This window comes from Columba livia, chromosome 1 (genome assembly GCF_036013475.1).
Source record: "Columba livia isolate bColLiv1 breed racing homer chromosome 1, bColLiv1.pat.W.v2, whole genome shotgun sequence".
Taxonomy (NCBI): Eukaryota; Metazoa; Chordata; class Aves; order Columbiformes; family Columbidae; genus Columba; species Columba livia.
The window spans coordinates 98,681,456-98,704,792 of record NC_088602.1 but is presented as its reverse complement, the minus strand read 5'-3'; the positions used below and the strand labels follow the sequence as shown (position 1 = coordinate 98,704,792).

At 41.2% G+C, this 23,337-nt stretch overlaps 1 long non-coding RNA gene across 1 annotated transcript in view; it reads left to right on the top strand.

Moving 5' to 3' along the window:
• Window positions 1-1,489: 1,489 nt before the first annotated feature.
• The window catches only part of LOC135579940 (uncharacterized), a 39,515-nt gene continuing 17,667 nt past the window's right edge, over window positions 1,490-23,337 (top strand). Inside the window, exon 1 of the long non-coding RNA XR_010473902.1 lies at window positions 1,490-1,644. This is a non-coding gene — a long non-coding RNA (uncharacterized LOC135579940). The remainder of the gene's footprint in view (window positions 1,645-23,337) is intronic.

Here is a 23,337-nt window from a genome sequence, read left to right as displayed (position 1 = left end):
GCTGAGTTTTAATTCAGGAAGAACTTACATCTAGGAAGTCCTTGCTTTTTCTGGAGAGGTACCACTGGGATGCAAGCTGCCTTGCAAATGTGAGAATGTGTTGCATGAGCTGACTTTTTTGGACTGTGTGTAGTACTGCTATGGAGGAGACCACTGCATTAGTCAGTGTAGTTGTCAGTGGCTGTGGGCCTGATCCTTCTCTAGACCTGGCTGCAAGGTGATGCTGGAACGGGTGCAAAGGGGGCAGAAATACACAGCTCGGAGGGCAGGTGGCAGGGACACCACAGGGCCCACCATGAGGCTGCAGGGTATCGCAGCCTGAAGGTGTGTAGATGGGAGTCCTTTTCTTGGATGGGAAGATGTCTCCCTTTTTAAAGCTAAGGTAAGGATGTGGATAAGCAGCACCCAAAGATTTTGCTAGAGCACTAGTGCTGAACTGCTACTGGAGAATGAAGAGGAAACCTGAAAAGTTGACTATTTCTGGAGAAAAGTCACGGCGGTAAGCAGCTTGATCAAAAACATTGGGGTAGCTCATGACTTACATCGAAGGGGCGTTGATTTCAGGGGTTATTAGATTATTTCCATTCTGTGCAACAGGGAAGATTTGTGCTCTGGAGTGGCAGCCTGCGGTGACTGCAGAGGTCTCTGCGAGCAATTTTTCAACCAATCAGAAAAATAATTTCTTCTGAATATGGCTGCCTAGCACTGCCTTGAGTGGAAGTGCCCTTCTTTGAGAAACTTCTGTTGGAAACTCACTATATGTTTGCAGTAAGTGGTGATTCTAAAATAATAAAAGTAATTAGTGCATGCTACGATCTAATCATCTGTAAAAGGACCTTGAATGACAACTTTAATGCAGACTGAATTTTTATGGTTATGTTATATAAACCTTGAGAACAGAAACTTATGTACTGGAAATGCTGACAAGACCTGAACTACAGTGCTATGACCAGCTAATGGAATCCATATTCCCCTGCATTCAGGGAATCAATAACTATTAGAAACAGAGGGCACTGCCTTAAAAGCCCAGTGAGTGCTTCATGCAAGGAGCGGGGCCGGGGGGGAGATGGTGGTTCTTGTGGTGAAAATGCAGCTGTGAAACATTGTAGGAGTATGTGCCAGGCATCTGCAAGACAATCACATCTGAAACAGTACACTAAGGACACGCACAGCTAAGCCCTAAGCAAACACCATCATTTATAATTTTTTCCTGATTTAGGATGATAAATAGTCCAATGTGCCAGCCTCAAAAATTCCTGGGTCCAAAGATCTTAAGCTGAGCCAAGCAATACTGTTGGACAACAGTATCTTAACCAGGGCATGAACATGTCAGGCAGCAAGTGGGAAAGGGGAACTTATTTATGGCAGCAGCAGACTGTTACGAACTGGTGTAACAAGACTGACTAGTGACTCCTTACTCATGCATGAAAATGACACCTTATGGTACATAGGCTGCTGCTCAGTAATAACCCCAGGGGCAACCAGCCAGCAGAGAAACAACCCAAGTACCTTCTCGCGGGAGCAATATCCACCATGCTCCTGTCTCTGACCTGGGATCCAGGTGCCCTGCAGCTAGGCTGTCTGTGGGGACACGGACAGAGGTGGCCACCTGAGAAGCTGGCACTAGACCAGTGTTAAATACAGGTACTTGCTCCTCTGAGAGGAAACTATGTTAATTCTTAACAAAGAGCCCACTGAGATTGTTTTCACACTGCTTTGTGGCTTTTTTTTTTTTTCATAGCTAAATGCTGTCCCATATTGGTTCTAGTAGTGGGGTCAGATGGGGACACTGTGAGATTCTTTATGTGTGTGAGTGTGTGAATGTTTCATGCTGGCAGAAGAGGGAGGGAGAAAATCAGAAGTAGGAATGAGAAACTATAACCGCCAATTAAATGCCATGCTTGCTCCAGAAATCCCAGGGCAAAGGATTCGTGCCTCCTTCTTATTTTACTGTTTGCAGCTACCTTCTGTAGAACACTAAATCTTGCTCATATTTACATAGTGGATCCAACAAAGTGCTTGAGCAGATGCCTAACTGCAAGCATAGGAAAGTTTCTATTTCAGTTATGCTCGCGTTTAAGGATGTTCTCAAAAAATTTAATGGGTGGCAATCTAGGAGAGGAAGGAGCTTTAAAAACTCTTACAGGTCAGACTCCTTTCAGGATTACCTGGTGTGTGCCGCTGGGCCATTTTTGAGGGTTTAGTGCCTTGTCTGTGGCTGCTCTTCTTGCTTCTTCTGACAGTTCTTCTCAGCTGCTCTACTGAATTGTTTTCAGCCTCTGGGTTGCTTGTAATCGCTTTGCGACTGAGTCGTGTAAAAAATGAAAAATACTAACCCAGCACGTTTCTGGTATTTTTAACAGACTTCTACAAATTTTTTAGGAAACTCACTCTTATCCCCTCCTCTGCCCCTGTTCAGCCAAAATAATCCAGACTAACAAACCCTTTTGTGATAAAATAAGCGTTAACTTTAGGATTAGCAGACATGCCTTCTACCATGCAGTAGTCGGAAGACTATACAAGAATAAAAGCCAAAGGGAATCTGTAAGTATTCCAGCTAGGGGAATTGATTTTGACAGCTAGCCACACAGACCAAGTATGCAGCTGCCTCCAGCAGCAGACTTCTGGAGCATCAAACCGGCCGTGTTTTTCCTCTGCCTATGGCACAGCCATGCAAATTCAGACTGCTGCTGCTGAGGGAGTACAAGGGGCCAGGAAGCCTGAGGAGATGATTCTGTGGTTCCACGCAAAGGCCAGCAGTGCTGACACCATCTCTCCCCTGGCAGTAGGACACTGACCCTGCAGGGCTTCCTCTTGCTTCCTGGACTCAGCTCCATCCGATCTCTTCTCCCTCTGGCCTTGTGCCCCACGTTTCCTCCTACAGTAACTCTGGCTTTCTTCCCCAGGAATCCCTGCAGCTAACAGACAACATAATCTTTCTCTTTGGGAGTCATCCTGCCTCCATCACAGGTTTTACCCAGAGCCAGACCCTTTGAATTTTGTAACCCATGTAGTCCTCACAGGGCAGAGTGGGAAGACGATGAGGTTTATCCTCAGACTCCAGGGTAATCAAAAGTAAAACAAGAGACAGAAACAGCAACCCTGTATTGGGCATTGTTTTCTTCCTGGTCTTTCTGAAAAGAAAGGAGAGCTAGAGGGGGAGGAGGGATAAGGGCCTAGTGGGGAGGGAGGGGATGAGGAAAGAAGATTTGGCTTGTTGCCTTGCCAAAACGTGCGGTACAGATGGGAAGACACAGATGGAGCATTTCTACTGATAGTTCAAGAAACCAAACATACAGAGAGCTGCAGCAATTTCCTTGTATCACTGTATTGTAGTATTTCATAGCAGCAGTTCTTAAAGAAACAGGCTGTCACTTCAGCATTGCTTTGAGACCCTGCACAAGAACACAAACAGTAGATCTGCTGCAGCAAATCTTCCCTGGCAAAATGAGTTGAGATATTTTGTTTCAGCTCACATTCTGTTTGCTGGCCCATCTGTGAGCGCACAGGAAATAAACCATACTCCTTCACTTAGCCAGCTAAACCTGTCCACAGCACAGCTGCAAACTAGCAGATGTATGGAAGCAGATCTGTCTTCCTTTGTGCTCAAGTGCAGCAGAAGCCTGCAAACGAGAGGAAATGTTGCATGCAATAACGACACTGGCATGCAAGCAAGGAGGAAAGAAAAGGATCCAGAGAAATGCCATAAAGAATTCTGCAGGTACTGTATGTCAAGTCCCCTTATTAGAAGCACGGAAATGACTGAACAGTCCCTGCAGCACAATTCCTGTAAAGATCTGCCAAGAGTTTCCAGTCTAATTAGCCTGTAAGGCAGTCAGCAGGAGGCCTTGATATCCTCCCTGTTGTGAAGAGCTGTGTGACTGGCTACTCCTTTGTCTCTGTGGGAAAGTATATGCCCCCACTCCCAGCCTCCTGGTTTCTATGGGGTCACAGCCATGTATGAGTTCTGCAGCTGATGGCATGGCAGGGAAGGCTGGAACAGTGTTCTGGCTCTGGCCCGTGGTACCACTTCTCCATATCTCCAGGGATACCCAAACGGATGCTTTAGAGGAGGTTAACGTGACTAGGAGCCTCCTCTAAGAGCAACTAAGCAGAGAGAAGTAGAAATTGCTTCAGCATTTCCCTCCTCATCCCCTGAGAGGGAGATCTTGGGAAAATTTATTTCATTACATTGCCTTGTTCCATTTATCTTCTTTTACTATGGGAAACCTGACTTAAGACTGTTAAGATATATATTGGGTTCAGCTGATAACAGAAGTATTGCCTATCCATCTGTCTGTCTGTGTTTTACTGAGGGCAGCTGTCTCCATCACATCTAAGAAGAAAAACAGCTTTTGAAAACAACTTATTTTTCAGATTTTGTGGGTCCCAGCACAGGCATTTTCTTGCCTCTCACATTCTAATTTTTATCCTGCTGCAGTAAGCAAATGGGAGTTGGAGAAGTCATTAATGGCTAATTTAGACTGGCAATTAGGCAAAATCTAATGGGCTGCTCTCAGGTGTAGAAGCTAAGACTGCAGGTCATAGGCTCTAATTCTAACACTGGCTCTTTCTGTGGCCGGGATGAATTCCCTTCCCTTGTGTAAAATGAAGAATTGCTATTCTTTATAAAACTGCATGCTGTTTGGTTTCACTACTTAGGATTAATAAAATATTTTGGAAAGGAAGGGTAGGAAACATTATTTTGACATTTTAAATTGTGTCTGAATACCCTCCAACCCTTTACTCTGGTCACTTCAGAATCTCTGTCTTGGGTGAGAGAATTCCTGATCTTAACAGGTTCACACCATAAATTTAGTAATAACATTGCCATAAAAGACACCTTGTTCAATGGAACTGATTAACATGCCAACATTACACAGTTACAGTTTTGGCCAACTAGAGAGATTTCTGAGGTAGAAAAGGGTGACAGCAGTCACCATCCCTGTCAAGCATAATTTTCCATTGATTCTGTGCATATTTGGAATTCAGCACCACTGTAGGAGATGGTATATTTTGATAGGCAATATCAGTGGACATCTTTTTTGTTTTTCTTGCATGGTCATCAGCCACAAGAGTGAGGTCAAACAAGCACTGTCTTCCATTAAAAAAGACCCTTGAAAAATGTCCGTCTTAAGAGTTTGCAAGCACAAAACAAATGTCTCTCAAATAAATGAAAGGCTCATAATGTAAATTTTCACTTAAAAGCTACAGCTGAATCTCCAGACCCTTGACTGAACCTCTCTCGATGAGAAATTAATCTTTAAGGAAATAAAATAGGAGTGATCCTTGCTTTCCTCTCCCTCTGGGAAGAACAGGGCTCTGTTCTCTACTTTGAGATGGAGAGAAGATAAAACCTTCAAAGTTACCATCTTCATTTAATAACTGTCACACCAGCCTCAGGGAGACAGGTCTCCCTGGGCTCAGCCTCAGAAATCAGTTCTGGGGGTGCAAAGTAATGGTGATGCCAATACAGGCACTGTAGGTCACTCTACAATGTCGCTTTCTCCAGCATTTTTTGGTCACTGAGTCACCCCTGTGGCTTAGCTGGCTTTGATCCTTAATGCATTTGTTGTCAGGAGGAGATATAGGCTGAGTTTAAAAAAGGACTAGACTGAGGACTGCAGCAGAAGCATCAGGTGTGAGGCAGGAAGATGAATGTTTACTCGTCCTGTTTGGTGATCCAGAGGGAAAATGAAGATGCTGTGTCACATGCAAAGATGGTAGATGACAAATTCTGAGGTTTTGCTAAAGCTGGTTCTTACAGAGGCAGATAGGAGCACTCAAGCCTGCCTGGAAAGCACTGTTTAACATCTGACTTCAGCTTTATGTGACTTTTCAGGAAACTGAAAGGAAATCAGAATGTTTTAAATTAATGTCCCTTTTCCAAATTATGGTTTGCTGCCTGGGTAACTAACTCTCACTGTCCACAGAGACCCTGAGAGGTGAGAAGCAGCTAGGCCATCTGGACTCATTCTTTGCAGTATGGATGTGGAGAAATGGGGCCAGTGCCGAAAGTCAGAGCTTTTAGTGCTGCAGGAATCACTAAGGAAAATGGAAAATGACTGTTGCAACACCAAACAGCAACTCTACCAAGAGATTCTTCCATTGAGCCTGTGAACTAGCCTCCTTTTTCTAGAATTCAATGAGAAGTAGAGATAATACAAAGCAATTTATGTGAGTGTTGCTGGTAAGAGACACTGCCTGGGATGAGTTTCCATTTCACATCTCAGTCCAAAGCTGTGGTTTCATAGGTGACCTTTCTGGCAAGATTTCATTCTTGATGCTTGTTCCCAACAAGAGGGCACAGAGAAATGAAAACTAACAGAATATGGAGATGTTCAGGCCTTGTTTTCATTTGCTGGTATTCTATTTTTTTTTTTTTAATACCACTGTGGAGTTATTTTATATGTGATGCCATAGAAAAGAATGATTTGTTTTGGTTAATTACATAGTCCTGTGATCACTGGCCTGTTCAACATTTTAAATTCTCTGTTTCAAAGTCTTCCTTCTTCAGTGGCTTAATGCAGCTAAGCAGATACGTGACAGATACTTATAAGAAGCATGAAAGTGAATAAAATAGGAGAAGCCAGATAAATTAGGAGTCTGGGGCTGTTTGCATCGGCTCTTCAAGAGGGTTCTGCTATGTGAGGAATTTACTGCCTGGCAGTTTATTTCTACTTTGTTTCCTCCACACTATTCACTGTTAACCATGATTAGCCTTTACTATGGCTAGGTTTATAAGCATGCTAGGTGAAGATTTACTTCAGAGAGCAAATCTTCCACATATATTGAATATATCACTCTTATACTGTTGGTAAGAGAAGGCACTTTAGACAACATATGAATATTCAAACCCTCTTTAAAACTGATTTTCTCTGTATATCAGTATTTTACTTCCACTGTTTCAAGGACAAGACTACAAATTCAGAAGCATTTGTGTCATTGTCTTTGTAAAATAATCAGATGTGTAGATCAGCGATTTCAGGAATAGACTATTAATTGCATTGCTTTAGGCTCTTCTAGGAGACAAGGATGGTGAGATAAGAACCTAAATATAAAAGAATCTGGTTTCCAGGGCAATCATACCAAATTCAGTTTATAAGCTCTTAAACATGTGAAGGGCAAGCTGGAAAAATTCTCAGGAAAAGTCAGTGGCCTAGGCCCCAAACTATTGGCTTTTGTTCTTTATTGGAGTTTTGAAGGGAAGATATTTTCATGATTGATACTCACAGATTGTTATTTACAGCCCAGCAAAGCACACACAGTGCTATGATGGATATAAACATATCTCATGGATTGTATAAACATTACAGATGTCACTTTTGCTCCTAGGAATCACACCCATGAACCACCATGGGACAAAATGCTCTGGTAGTTGATGTTATCTGGCCCTTGGTTTCCAATAGCATAGTCACAGCTATTTATAAATTACAATAGAATTTTGCCCTAGATCTTTGATATAAATGTCAAACTCCCTACAGTATTGTGTACTGTTCCTAGAGAAGTGATCCATTAAAACCATTCATATGAGAAAGTAAGTATTCACAGCACTCCAGAAAGAAATTACATTCTCATAGAATAATAGAGAAAATTGGCTGGCTTACATAGACTGTATCGACATGCGGCAAAGCCAGCCTCTTCATTAACTGTCTCCCAATGCTAGAACTAAGGACATCCTTTCTACAAGGGGGGCATATAGACTTCACTTAGCTTTCTGCCTTAGACCCTTTGCTACAACTAAGCAAGGCTGTGGAGATGGACAAAAAGAAAGTATGTAGAGTGCATCAATAACAAGGAATTGAGGCAAATAAAGAGGTACAAGAATGAAAAAAAAAAAAAAAGATTAGCCGATGCAAATCCTGTAGCTGATCCTTAGGTTTCATGAGGGCAGGGAGGAGAAGCCTTACTTCATTCCTTGAAGTACATTAAACAAATATCACAGTGCATGTGGGTTGATGGGGGCCTTTTGCAGTCAGGTTTATACTGTGAATTTGCCAAATGCCTCAAAGTCATGGCCAGACTTTTCAGCTTTAAGCACTCTGGGGCAGTCATGACAAAAATGTGTCTTGGTCTTTTCTAATCCTTACAGAAAACCTATGTTCAATATTCACAGAATCACAGAATCACAGAATCACAGAATGATAGGGATTGGAAGGGACCTCAAAAGATCATCTAGTCCAATTCCCCTGCCAGAGCAGGAACACCTAGATGAGGTTACACAGGAATGTGTCCAGATGGGTTTTGAATGTCTCCAGAGAAGGAGACTCCACAACCTCCCCGGGCAGCCTGTTCCAGTGTTCTGCCACCCTCACCGGGAAGAAGTTTCTTCTCAAATTTAAGTGGAAGCTCCTGTGTTCCAGTTTGTACCCATTGCCCCTTGTCCTATCATTGGTTGTCACCAAGAAGAGCCTGTCTCCATCCTCGTGACACTCACCCTTTACATGGTTGTAAACATTAATGAGGTCGCCCCTCAGTCTCCTCCAAGCTAAAGAGACCCAGCTCCCTCAGCCTTTCAAATATTTCTTGAAGTCCCTTGCTTACAGGAATGAGGTTTCCTTCTTCTAAACATGGTTCGTCTTCCCAGGCAGGGAAAGCAGAAGACTTACACAGAGATGTCACTTTTTCTGCCTGTCCTGGTTTTGTTAAAAACAAGTTTCTCTTTCAGTGAATTTTGCCTGTCAGCTAAAGCCTTCATATTAACTGCATTTTCCTGGAGAACCAGACACATGTTTTGGTAAACCTAGCAATGGAATGCAAACTTATTGATAAGCACAGATGGACATCTCGCGAGAGGGGCGACGAGAAGCAAGTGAGCAAGAAACTGACCAACTGTGTATAACATTCCATTCACGTGAATACTTCATATAAAAGTGGTGGATCACGAGGATCTCGTCCCTTTTTGCCTTTTGCCCTTTTCCCTTCTGCTTATGGCCGACATTAGGAGAGGACCTTGCTAGTCGTCCCTGCGAACTGAGGCCTAGTGAGAGACTGAATCCAGCTCCGATTGGCTGCAGAGTCTAATCCAGGACTTCAGGTGCCGGCTCTGCAGTTGCTGAGACTTTCAAGATTGGTTTTGTATATTTTGTATTATTTTCTCTATTCTTATTAGTAGCATTAGTAAAACATCTTTAATTTTTTCCAACTCTCTTCACTCTGTGCTTCTTTTCCTCCCAATCGCCTCTCCTTAGTGAAAAGGGGGGAGAGGGAGGGGGAAGTGTGTGGGGAGGAAGAGGGGGTTGACAATACATCTGCCAGGGTTTTATTGTCACCCCGCAATCTTAACCCTCGACACTGCCTTTTCCCTTTCTCTGTGCCAGTCCTTCTTTGGACTGTTGCCCATGCTACTCAGGCTTGCCAGGTCCACAGCCTTGGGGCTAGAAGTGCTTTTTTAACCTTTTATTTTCCAGATGTAGTGGTAACTTGTGCTACCCCCCATAGAATTGCAATCAAACCTTCTTATTGACGTGGAACGAATGTCCTCTGGCATTTCTTATTTTTTCAGTATTTGAGAGTGTATTTTTCCTTTAATATCCATGTGAATTCACTGTGGTTAGCACAAAAATGATCACCTACAGCAGTTATCTTACTGACCTATGTCTCCCACTGACATCGCATGCCATCTTAATCCTGTTCATCTAGTTCCACTATTCCTGTCTTATATTTACTGGTCACCAAACAGTTTTCTTTTTGTCTCATATTTAAAGTACATGTTTTCTGGGGCACGGACTATGTTTCTGGTCTCTGTCCAGCACTTAACACACTAAAGTCATAGTTTTAGGTGGCTTTCTAAGTGCTGAAGTGATACCAAGAAGAATACTCACTAGTGTAATAAACTGTGATTTATTTAGCCCTATAGCTTGCCATGACATCTAGTTATAATAAAATTAATTCATCCAAAACACATTCAGTACCCACTCTCACCCCTTTGATATGGCAAAGAAACCAACTCAAACCAAAACGTTTTGCAAGTGTACCGTTGTTTATTGCACTAGAGAGACTGTATGAATATCCAGGTAGATTAAAAACGTCTAAAATTCACAGCCTCTTCATAATGTTACATTGTAGATTTATAATTGTCCCTAAGGAAACGAAATTAATTTTCAGGGATACTTTTTTTTTTTTTCCCCCAAGTGAAACAGGAATAATGGATAATTCTTTCTAGTACTTCTGGAGATAATTGGCTGCAAAACTATAGGATGATAAACGTTGACCAACTTGAGGTCACTCAGCTGAACATTAGCACCACTGAGGCATGTTTCTGAGTAACAAGAGCATGCCCTTCTGACAAAGTTTAATTAAATGCAAAAGTTGAAAGAGAAGAAGCTGAATTCACAGTACAGTATACCTTCTGGGGGATTGGAAGTGCCAGTGTTTTAATGGTAGAGATGAATTTCTAATTTAGCATAGTCTGTGTTCAACTGCTTGCATGCATGTTTCATAACAAGAGGATTTGTTTGAGCAGAGAAGTTTTGAGGAAACAAAGGTTATTGAAGTTACTCTACTTAAAAGAAAAAAGAAAATATGGAAATAGTTGGTTCCTTATAATGAAAATATCTTACCAGTTCGTACTTTCAGTTCTACCAGGCTGCAGTTCCAGCTGGAGAAGACTGCCTCTTCCTTCTCAGCCTGGCCTGCAGATGCTAGCATCCACTGCTGCCACTCCTGCTGAATTCAACAGGAGTTTTGCCACTGGCTGTAATAAGAATTTTATTGTGCTTTCTGTTATTGTGCTGCTAAAAGGGACATAATTACTGCATGATGAGGCGCCTGCCTAACAAGATATGGTAGTTTCTTACAATGAGCTTAAAGCAGTTGCAACCCAAACCCAGCCTTATGAATTTCTTATATGCAAGACATACCCAGTGGCTGCTGCTTCTTACACATCCTGCTTGATCTGTTCGGAGGCCGATTCAGGTCATGCAGAGACTCTAAGCTGCATCGCATGCTCTGTGCAAAGGGACTATGCTCAAAGGAAACCACCAGTGATTCTTGCCTCAGGAACAATGGAAATGGTCTCTCCTTTTAAGTTCACCCTATATTCAACAGTTTAAAAACACAGCACTTGCACTCATCCTGGGAGGACAGGATTTCTGAAGCTCTTTTCCCTGTTGTTTTCCATCTTTAAAAGGATTCTAACTCACAGCCCTCAGCCATGGTAATGAAAAAAAACTGATTTGGTTAGAAATGGTGCCAAGCAAGTTTCTAAATTTAAGAATATTTACTTCATAAATCTATTCAGTAGCTGGCGATTAGCATTGCCCTAGATTCAAAGAAAGGGATTCTCTTGTCCATCTGGTGCTCACACTGACCCTCCCCCGTTTTCCTGCCCTGGTGCCCTCTATATGCTCAGTTGTGGCCCTCTCTCTATGTTGTTTTCCTTTAAACTAAAGTAGGGTGGTCACCAGATTTGTTTAGGCTCCTGTTTTGTGCTCAAACTTTTAGTGAAGCTGAAAGGACCTAAGATGACCCATAGGCCATAGACTAGTTGTGCTTTGTGGCATTCCCTACGGTCTTGGTCCATCAATTATCCAGATTTGGGATTTCCCCAGAGTACATATCATATCTCTTTTGGTTTGTGTAGTTCCTGTTTCCTTATGAGTGCAGGAGTGTGGGAGAGGAATGAAGGCTGGTTCACTCTGCTGAGTCAGGAAGCAGTCAGAAATTCCCACAGAGCATCTGCAGAAGTCCCCCTGGATCCTACTGCAAAAAAGCATAGTTTGTCCATCTTGGTGAAAGAGCAGTTGTTCCTCTTCGAAGGAAGCAAAATTCTGCCTTTCTTCCTTAGGTGTCTAAGTTTCAGATATCTGTTCCGAGCAACCTGTATCCAGTGCCTACTTTTGATTATTCTAAAGGCCAACACCATGTGGGACTGAAGGCAAAGAGAAATGAACCTCAGCTCCTGCTCTCTCTACTGGGAGAGACCCTCTTTGATTGAGAAGTCTCTCTAAGCCCTGCCCATGACAAAGGGGTTGGTCAGGAGCAGGAACACAAAACAGAATCCCTCAAGCTTCATGCACAGAGACCTGCTGGCCACAAAGCCCTCCCTCATAGGTTATAGAAATGAAATGTATAGCCCTGTTATCCCTCCCCCATAGGTTATAGAAGCGAAATATATAGCCTTTTTAGCCCAGGCATGATGTTTAAGACAGGCATAATCATTTTCAGAGTAGGCAATCCAGGGGCCAGATGCATATAGAAGTCACGTCTCTTTGCCGTAATGATCTGTCAGAAGTAGCCCTCAGATGTTTTTCCTCTTCAAGTAAATGTGACCTAGGTCTCATCTTCAGATCCTCCAGATATGTGTTCATGAGGGTATTAGAAGACCAAAGGGCTGTTTCTAAGATCCATCCCACTTTTTAAAATACCCAGGCTTCCTCAGCCCCTCAGAAGCTTATAAATCATTGCACTTCAGAGAAAGATACAGAGGCTTTTTAATTTTTTTTTAACTTACAATGACTTTTTGTCTTGCAATAAAGCCTCTTTTATTTTCAGAAACTTTCCACTTGAATTATGAAGCAGATCACAGGCTAGAAGAAAACCATTCCCAAAAGAAAAAGGCAACATAATGGAACACAAATTAAAATACACATTGAAGTACAAAACACCAAGAGTGGTCTGGAATAAAGCATGCACAACACTTTTAAAAACAAATGAGTCCTAACACCCACACTTTAAAAATGGCAGTGCATCCTAGTATCTTCCAAATGTGGATTTGATTAGGGCTAAAGTTAGATGGGTTACAACCTGCACTTAAAAAGCTTTTTTGAATTTTTTTTTTGCCACAGACTTAAGAGAGTGAAGATTTGCTGAAGAACAGGGAAAGGAAGGGGCTGAGCCTTTCCCTGTGAAACACTCCACTAATGAACATGTGTAGAGTTACTGGCAATCAAGAGAGGAGTGGCTCTCATTTATGTCTGGTTTCTTTATTTATCCGTGAGGTTGGTAGCACTTCTCACAGGAAGGACATAGCACAGAGGGTGGCCGATAACAATCTCCTACCTCTACCTGGAGCCAACTGCTTTTTACAAGCAAGAGCACCCTGGAGGCACTGAGGCATAAATACCTACCTAACAGCCTCTAGCCAGCTAAATAAATGGCAGGTTTTCATCGAGCTCTGACTTGTGTGCATCTCGCAGACAATCCCTAATAAAACCCTGAAATTTTCCATCAGGGCTAAATAACCTGAATTTGTGCAGCTTCCTTGTGTGGAAATCTGTATGTCAGCTGGGGCAGGAACAAGCAGAGGTGTCACACAGCACTCTAACAGCTATTTTGAATGCTATGTCTGCCTTGGAGCCACAAAAGTAGTTCTTGCCTTTCTAAGTAAGGATTCCCAGAAGATGCAGTTGCCCTTCCACTGGAAAGCCTCTAAGCTGCCTACCAAGATTAACCCTTCTCGAGTCAGTGAAGGGTGCTTCTTTGCAAGACTGTTGGGGGTCTCACTATCTGGGCAGGTGATTGTGGCTCATGTAATCTGAGCACTCTCAAAAGTTAAGACATTTACTCTGATGTAGATCTGTGAGCAGAATGGATCACCTGAATACTGCCTGACTTCTCATGCTGCTTAAGCTCCCAAAGGCATACTCCAGTTCGTGCTGGACTGATTGTAAAACCAGTGTTCACTTCTTTGAGAGCAGAAACCCACTTGGTCACTCTAGAGGCTGGGCTAGTCTCTCCATAGATGTAGGGAGAGCTCCTACTGCTGTCTGTCAAGAAGGAAGTTATAAGGACCTTTGCTTTCCTTAGGGTAAGAATGAGAGGCATCAGACACCATACTTTCTCTGTGCTGAGCACATAGCATTTTTTAAAGGTAATTTTGAGTATAGGTGGGTTATAAATCATTACAGATGAACAGAGAACAAAGAAAAGAAACCTTGCATTTCCACCAAAACCTCAGTCCTCAGCAGCTGCACTGAATTTGGTATGGTAGAAGCACCTTTCTGAATTATTGGCAGCTCTAGGACAGTGGTGCTTGGCATAGAATGCTAAAAATGCCCCTGAGCGGAAAAATGGCTGCATTACCATTAACATTGGCCATATTCTGAATGAAATACATACCTCCATAGTAAAGAATAAAATGCCAACATTTTAAAGGTGGCCAAGCACCTTCATGAAACAGGAGATGCCCTTAATACAAATGAATTTTATGAAATACATTTGTCACCAGGAGAGAGCTGGTGACATTACAAGCAAGTAGACATTGCTTTCTTCTCATGCATTACCAAAGGATCAGCACGCACATCTCAAACAAACTTCAGGTTTTTTCAGTAATCTTCCAGCATCAGAAGGCATTTCAGACTCTTGTACATGGCAGATCATCAACTACATTAAGTAGGTACATCAGCTTCTTAAGAACTGTATCCATTTACATTGGCTAAGAATGGCTGTCTGTGAGCAAAGAAGATGCTGCTTGTTCTTGTGTCTCAGTTAAGAATTTAAGATATGAATGACTAAACAAGCTGCTGTCAGTTGTAGAACATCTGACAGAGGGGACTGGTCAAAGGCTGGTGAAAGAAAAATGCTATATCTTGACTCTTTGCGTAGCCTTTGTATAGTAATTCTTTGGATAATAATTATTTGGATAATTTGAACCAACATGGAACAGCTGCTTCTGGCATTTCAGAGTGAAAAATTAAAATACAAAAAGAATTGAATGGCTTAAAGTCAGAAAAGCGAATTTGCAGCGAGATACCTACTATGCTCCTGTCTAGAGCTGATGAGACCTTGGCAGCCACTTAACTCCCAGTGTCTCTTGTAACACTGGTGGCATAAAGAAGAACAGCAATCAAGAGACAGAGACATCTGCAAACTGTGGAAGGAGGAAAGAAAGACAAGAGGGACAGCCAATGTGTAGTTTGCCACAGTTAACTCACATGATTTAAATTTACCCAGAAATCAGTGGACAGGCATGGAAATTGGTTTCCTGGGTGCCAAAAGTCTTAATCCTGTAACTTTTTTGATAACTACTCATACAATTGCATTTCTCATGTCATAACCACGTGTCTGCACAAGAAAAATCTGTTCATACTGAATTGAGGTATGAATAACATAGAAAGAACCAACAAACTTTTAGAAGGCAAAGGTGGCTGGAAACAGCAGAGGGGAGGATAAAGCCAAGTGATCTGCAGAATGTAATACGGAACGGATGGAAGCAAAGATGTCATCTTCGCCTCCCCTGGCAAAATACAGAGATCAACAAGGAAATAATTGAAAATAATCAGCCTGGAGAAAGATGTAGATAACAGAATAAGTTCAAGGAGAAGTGAACACCAATATGCAACAGTCCCAGCAGGAATTTCTGTGCAAAACTGCAATGGCAGAATTACTCCATTTATTACGGTTTAAATCATTGGCTGCTGACAATGTGTTCTGTTCAGAACAAATATAGTGCAGTCTCTGTCCCCACAAGTGTTCAGTTTAGCTAGAAAAAAAAAAGATTAATTAAGATCTTTCAGGGTGCCTTCAGTGTGTTTTAAAGTAGAGATGTTGCAGTGTCTCCACTCTTGCATTCACTGTTTTTTATTGGCTGTTGCACACAAGAAGGAAGTTGCTTATTGGCAAATTTGTCCTTGTTTGCCCATTTTTCTTGCAATTCTGTTCTCCTCTTCCTTCCTAGGTACAGATCGGAGGCTGGGATGGACCTGCTCCATCCATGCCCTACACTAAGCCCTTTCTGTTTCACAAAGGTAGGCCACTATTGGGATATGGTGTGGAGAAGAAAGCAGAGAAATCAGTGGAGGTCCTGAGTCCTGAGTAAGGACGTTCCTCCTGCTCTTCTCATTGTAGTGCAATCCTGCAGCCACAAAGTTCAAGGCTATGGCTTTTGTATTGAATGTGTGCCTCTCTGTGCGTACATAATGTTATAAAACATTTTACATTGCCCACACTACAGCAATGCAACATGGGGAAGAAGACTAAATGCCTTTAAAAAAACATATGTATTCATAAAGTTTTAATGGCGAGGGGAGGGACTGTTTCAGACCTTTATCACCAGGAGCTGCAGGGTGACCCATGTAAGACTTTCTGTTCAGCTAAAGAAGGAAAAAAAGAACAGTATCCATAACAGTTTATCTTGTTGTCCTTTGATAAAGCTCCTCTTCACAAAAATCTCGTTTCATGAGATGTGGGACACCTATTGCACTCATTGCAGTTGAGAATGGAGCACATTAATTGCACTTATTGCTCTCAAGTCTGTGTGATGAGTTCCCATGGCAGGAAGAGAAGTATGTCTAGAAGTGAAACTCTTTTCTACTCACTACCAAGTGGCTGAATTTCTGATGAAGAGCAATATATAGTCATTCAAATGGCAGTTACTCAGGTTGTAACAAAGAACCTGAAACATGCTAATAAAAGTCCCATTTCTATTTTATAAGTCACCTAATGGATGTCATATTCTGTGCTTCTTATGGTGAACGGGCTACTTATTAAGTGTAGTCTGTAACTTTATTTCATTTAAAAATTGCCGTCTTCTCCAATTATTCTAACTTTTTAGAATTTTCACCCTTTTAAATCAGGGTATTTTTAGCATGAACTATGAGTTATAAACAACAGTAGTTGCTATAGAAACAGACAAGGCACTTTGTAGAATGAAAACGGAGAAAGAAATATTGTTCACTATTTATCTGCCGAAGACAGTAAGATAGAATCAATACATATAGGGGTGTGTATGTGTGTCCATAAATGTGTATGGATTTACATGACTTTCTTTACTTTATCTATGAACTCTTCAGTGCTCATCTTTGTATCCTGACATTTAGCCGATTTTTGGCATTTCTGCACCAATAGGCTATTATCCCCAGCTACACACAAGGACCCTATAGCTAGGTGCCCTGCGAGCATCACTGTATTCAGTCAGCCAAACTGCTGCAAGTAAAACTGATGTGATATTGCAGCACAGCTAGAGGTAGGTGCATTGGGTGGAGTGGTGGGGCAAAAAACAGTTCAGCAGTCTGACTAATCTCCCATTATTTGACCCTCATCACACATCACATTGGACATTGCTGACAGACAGGACTCATCAGGCTCTTTTCCTCCCAATCCGAATCAGTCCTCACCATACAGCCTTTCTGATTGTTCTTTTAAGGCCCTTTGCTTATTGTCTTAGTTGTAAAAATAAATGTCATGCTCTAGCAACTTTAAACTAAACAGAAGTGATTTCCAGTCACTAGATTTGTGTTATTTCTGAAGTCTGTAACTTAATTGTTGTGCAATCTTTGAGCCTTACCTATAGAGTGGCTAATATGGATGGAGTAATATATAATTTAACATTGGAAATCAAATTCAAAGCTTAGCATAACAGCATGGATTACTAAACCAGATTGATAGGAAGGAATACTGTATAGATTACTCATTAGATGATAACAAAAAATATTAGATGTTCCATAGTCAAGGAATAAGATTTGGCCTGAAACATATTTCTTGCTTCTGGTCTTAACCACATTGTTCTTTGCAATGATTGTATAGTTTGGTTTTATAAACATTCTGTGTTAAGAACAGGTCAGAAAAATATCTACCAGAGATAATTTAGAAATAGTTGATCCTGCCCTGAGGGAGGAGAGGCTGGAGCAAAGAGAATGAAGCGGGTGAGAATCTCTTCCAGAGCTATTTTTTATGTGTTCTCTTATTGTTAGAGTAGTTCAATACTGTCTCAAGGAACAAGATTTTTCTTCTGCTTCACAATTCACATATAATGCTGGAAAACCTCTTAGGACCAGAATTCTGAGTACTTAAGTGCCCCAAATAGGAGATAGTTGCTTACAGTGATTGTCAAGATGATCTTGGAAATCATGCTAAGTGTTTTTCTACATGTTAGTTGCCCAAATATGTTTGTGAAGCTGCTTTTTGCAGATTGTCATCAACTGTGAGCTCCTGGTTTCCGAGCTGTCTGCCTGACTGGGACTTCGGTGTCTGTTTTACAGGAGAGCTGTGGACTCACAGCTCTAACAAAAGCTAGCAAAGCCATCCTGGGATATCTGGAGCTATGTGTAAGTCCAGCCACTCAAAAAACAAAAAAAACCCAAACAATGAAAACCAACCAACCAACCAACAAACCAAACCAATCGAACAAGCAAATCAAACAAACAAACAAAACACCCCCCAAAAACAACCAACCAAGCAAAAACACCCAAAAACCCCAAAGGTGTCCTAATGGTTAACACTTTACTCCAGATGCTATGCGCCTCAGCCATGCCCCGGCTCTCTGTCAGGGCAAAACTCAAGACTTGGATATATCTCCTTAGGTCAGAGTTATCCTTTGGAAAGCAACCTGGAGGAATCTTCTGTGATCTCCAGGGGATTGCTTAGTTTGGATAAAACCCTGCAGCAGGCTGCAGTGTGGAACATGCCCGCTCAACCATTTAGACGTAACCAACTGGGCACCCAAAAGAAGAGTATTTAATTTCAACCATTTGTGCCTCCGTTCATGGTTTATAAAAAGGGGATATTGTGACAAATTTTTTTTGACCACTATAATGCAATGAGGAGTACAACAAAAATCCTCATGAGAAAATTAAGGTTTTGAGCTTCCAGGCAGGACTGAAAAAGTGTTCATGTTATACAGCGTAGGAATAGAATGGCACAGAATAGCACAGTAGGAGTAAAATACTGAAGAGCTGCTTGTTAAATAAGCAACATCTATCTCAGATACTAAATAAGGCAGAGTTCCTAGAGAAAAAATAGTAAATGGTCCTGCAATTAGAGAATATATCCTAATGCATACTCTCCTGGGGGTAGATGAAGCATTCACAGGCAACTTGAAGTCTGATACTTCCAACTTTTAGAACTTTACTTTGCTCTGCTGGCCAGAGTACATGGAAAAGTTAGTCTACACCTGACTATTTATACATACTCTTAGGCTTCCAAGTGGTTCAACCTCAATTACTGCTTATAGAAGCAAGCCTAATTTCAGAATTCCTATCAGTACCTTTATGTCTATACGTATACCTACCAGTAGAGATGATATACATGTGAGTTGTTTGGCACATATTCTTGAGTAAGGCTATTTTCAGTTCTGGTGATATTCAAGAAGTACATTACTTTTTAATATGCATGTCACTCTCTCTGATTCAAGCTCCTCAATTTTTGAATACATCCTTGTTAAAGAGAACAGATGGTTTCACTTTCAGTAGATGAACTCTCAAGGGTAACTTCAATTCTAGGCTATACCACTGTCTATTTGGTTGAATTGTAACACAGGCCTGAGTGTCTTTACAATTTTGTTCCAGCCCTTCCTGGTTCTCTTATTCTTTCTATATTTCTTTAACACTGGTTTGCCTTTGCAACAAGAATAAACAACCAGCAACCTTCTCCAGACCAGTCTTTTGTCTAAAATACCCACTTACAATAGATAGCCAGCTATTTCCAATTCAGTATTAATAGTCAGGGCACGAGAGGAGTGGATAGTCAGGAAATTAAAGCCAAATGTGGTGAGCTAAGAATTTTTCAATGGCATCAAGTATTTGGAGATGCTGGTTCTATTTACAGCCTGCTCATGTGGTGCTCCCTCTTCTGTTGAATTACACCTTTCAATCAGCAGCAGCACTAAGTGAAACTGAAGAGGGGTACTACATTTGGAGGACATGTTGCTAATTAAAATGTGACTATTTTGAGGAAAAATGTCCAGGAAGAAGAAAATGAGACAGAAGATTAAATGATGTTTTGATTTACCCGAGAAATGCCTTTTCAAAACATCTAAAATACCTAGTAGTAAGGTCAAAACCAAGTGAACTTTTAGGACTACATATCTGTTTAGTGTTAATATGACCGAAACCCTGTTCTCTGGGACATGGGTGCTGGGACCTTTCCTCTTGCCTCCCCACTAGGGCAGTGACAATGGAACCAGCATTATCATACTATTCTGCCTGAAAATGCCTCCAACTTTTTCTCTAATAATATCCCAGTTGGCTTGTTATTTCCTATCAAAACTTTACTGACACACAGCAGGCCGTTTGCAAATGTTAAATTAACTCTAACCTCATTAATATACTAAGCATTGTTAAAAGGATGAGCTTGAAAGAATTACAATGCACTAGATCTGTTTCCCAAACAGAAATACACACAGTGGGTGAAATCGATGATCAGCATGCAGACCAGCAGCCTGGGTAAGTGCATCTGTGTCTTTTGTATGACATGAGCAAAATACTGGTTTCTCTATCTGTTTTCAGAATAAATTTTCCCTAGAAATCACTTAGGCAGGCAGAGGTAGGGAAAGATTCTCAGAGAATTAATATGAGCAACCAGTTCAATGAATTTTGGCTGTTGTGCTTTGGCTGAGATGGATGAAAGAGCTCCTTGGGGTAAGAGAGAGATTGCTGGCTGTTTTGAGAATGTAACCCTATCTACATCAGACATTACATCTGGGCGTTCATATTTCATTGAGCTGTGCATTTGTCTTTTTAGTACATTTTTACAAGGGAGCCAACTCTTCATGGTACCATGTCAGCTTTCAGTTTGTTGCACAGTCTGGGGAGGAGACTAGCAGGTGAGCAAGACTAGATCTAGGAACATGAGGGGAGAAGACAGACTGCAGCAGGCTCTAGTGATGGGCCACATGAGGGGCTATATGCTGTTGAGGGCAACCTGGAAAGCCCCCAGCCTGCAACGAGGTCTTGGAAGTGCAGCCTGGGGTGATATGAGGAAATGGAACAGTTGTTTAGGGTTTCTGCTGGAGGCTGCTGCCTTAATCTGTCTCCTGCTACAGGGTTTAGCTATCTTCTTGACCTTAGTGAGGTCTTTGTGAATTCTTCATGACAGGAAACAGATTCTACATTAAGTTACTCCAGCTGTATAGGTGGTTGCTGTCTTCCCATTCTTTACTGGGACTTGCTGTAAAGTGGCAGGCTACCAACTGGGATTACTACTTGCAAGTCATCCTTGGAAGACATGTGGCTAGGAACCAGCATAATAATCAGGAGTCTGCTGATTTAGTAATAGAAACAATAAAGAATTTGAGAAAGCAGGGTTTTGACTTAGAATTGTTCCTCTAAAATGTGATAGTAAGTATGATCCTGAGCACAACAGCAAAACACACTAGCCAGACCCTTTGCAGCATTTTATGCACCACTATGTAGTATCAGCCCTTCCATTCAGAAATTTTTTTAGTTCTGCCAAACAAGACTACGTCCCCTCCTTCTGCTCCTTCTGCTACCCTTTAAACCCCTTTATGAACCCAACTATTAGGTCAGCTCTTTCAGCAGAGCACTGCTAATGGTCTCTAAATTTGGACCTCAGCTGACCTTTTCCAGGACAGCCTCCTCTCTGAAGGAATAACTTTGATTCTGCTTCCCAGCTGTAGTGCCTTGCCTCTGACTGTATCAACATTAAATATTCTTGGTGGTTCCTGGTTATTTAACCAAAAAAATTGGGCTAGACTGTGCCAGTGGTGTGCTTTCATTATTAAATGTTACACCAATTATGGTGCTGTTCATGAATGTTACAAGGAAAGATTTAATGTTGTCCCAATTAGAGGTCTTAAAACCTGTGGGTCTGTATACTCCTTCCCAGTGGCCAAAAAAGGTAACTGAGAAAAGCAACCCTACCACCAGTCAGCTTTACTTTGCTAAGTGTGGGGTGTTTCATGGTCTGAAAAAAAATTAAAATTGAGCTCAGTCACTGATGACATATATTAAGCAGTGTTAGACCAAAAATTGATTTACTGGGATACTGTAGGAAGTAGTCTCACTTGCTGATATCTCAGCCTTAGCAACTACGTTCTGAGATGTGTCACGAACTAATTCTTAAGCTATCTAATAGGTGCTTTGTTAATTCCATTTAACGCCAGCTTTTTAACCAAAGTGTCATATGGTGTTCAGTCAAATGCCTTGGAGAAATCTAAATGTATTATATCAACAGAATCATCTTTATCAACCAAACCTATAATTCTTTTTTAAAGAAGAGATAGTGGCTTTATTTGACAAAACCTACATCATATGTTGCATGGCATTATGTATATTTTTGACTTCTAATTCTTTGTGAATATACTTCTGCATTAACTGTTCCAGTATTTTAGCTGGAATCAGTGTCACAGTCATCGTCCCTAGTTCCCTGAGCCATCCCTTCGGCCCTTCTCAAGTATTGGGAGTGTTTTTAGTTCTCCAGACCATTGAAATGTCCTTATTTTTCCAAGATTTACTAAATACTGACAGATCATACAGCTCCTCAGAGAGTTGGTTTAAATAAAATTGAAATAAATTATCAGGTGCAGTTTGCTTTAAAATGCTGAACCTAGGTGTGACTATTCTTTTCCTTCCTTTTTTGCAAATGCCAGGCCTCTGTTCTGGGGACAATGTCAGCTGCAATATGGTTACTCTATGTGCAAGGTTTAGAAAAATAGGCAGTGATAATTTGGTGGTTTTCTATATTGCATTTTTACAATGCTATCATATAACTTAAACCTGTATTTTTACCCAACCCATTGTTTTTTTTTCTTCTGTACTTTCCACCCCCCCCCCCGCCATTTTTTTTTGAGTCTTACTATACAGAGTTCCAGTAATTATTAAATATTAATACTTAATTCATTTTTTTGGTCTTCTGTTACCATCCTACACTGTTAAACTTGCAAAATGTATTAATGACCATTTGCTTCTATTTTCACCCCTATTTCTTACTTATTAGTCACATACCTTATTGCTGTTTTCTTATCTTCTTGTAGCTGGGATGAATTCTAGGTCAAACCAGTCTTTTCTTGTGCCTATATTATGACAACTCCTTGTAGGATATTGACTTGACGCTTCACAAAAGATTCTTAGCATCCATTAATATTTTATATATTTAATGTGCATTGTCAGTTTGTTTGGGTAGCAAGGTGTTTAAGCTTGGAAAAATGGTGTTTTTCAAGCTTCAGATAGACAAAGTAAAATTGTAGACAAAGTAAAAGTGTCACATCCATTTTAATGGAAACAACACAAGCCCTGCTTGCTGGTGCAACATAACAGCCATTTTTAAGGTTTACAATTAACTACTGTTTGGGCATCCTCATTCAATTAATTTCATATATTCAGTCTGTGGTGTTCAGGCCATCAGGTTTTGAGATGTTGTCTGTTAGAGGGAACTCTCCAGGAGTTTCAATACTAGTCTTTTCACTTGACCAGCTAGTATCTTCTAGTTACTTTAGTCACAGGTTATTCTTTTGTTGCTATTGTCCAGCTATTAAACTAAGTGCAATGTGTCTAAATAAAAGCATTCCTTGTTACCTGGCCTCATAAAATATTCATAAATTCATACAGATAAATTCCACAGTCCCCAGAGACCATAAGTTTTGTTGTTCTATGTTGTTCAGTGGGAGAAGAGGAGGTGCAGACACCTTCTCTATTAAGGGAATGAGGACATTCAGAATGA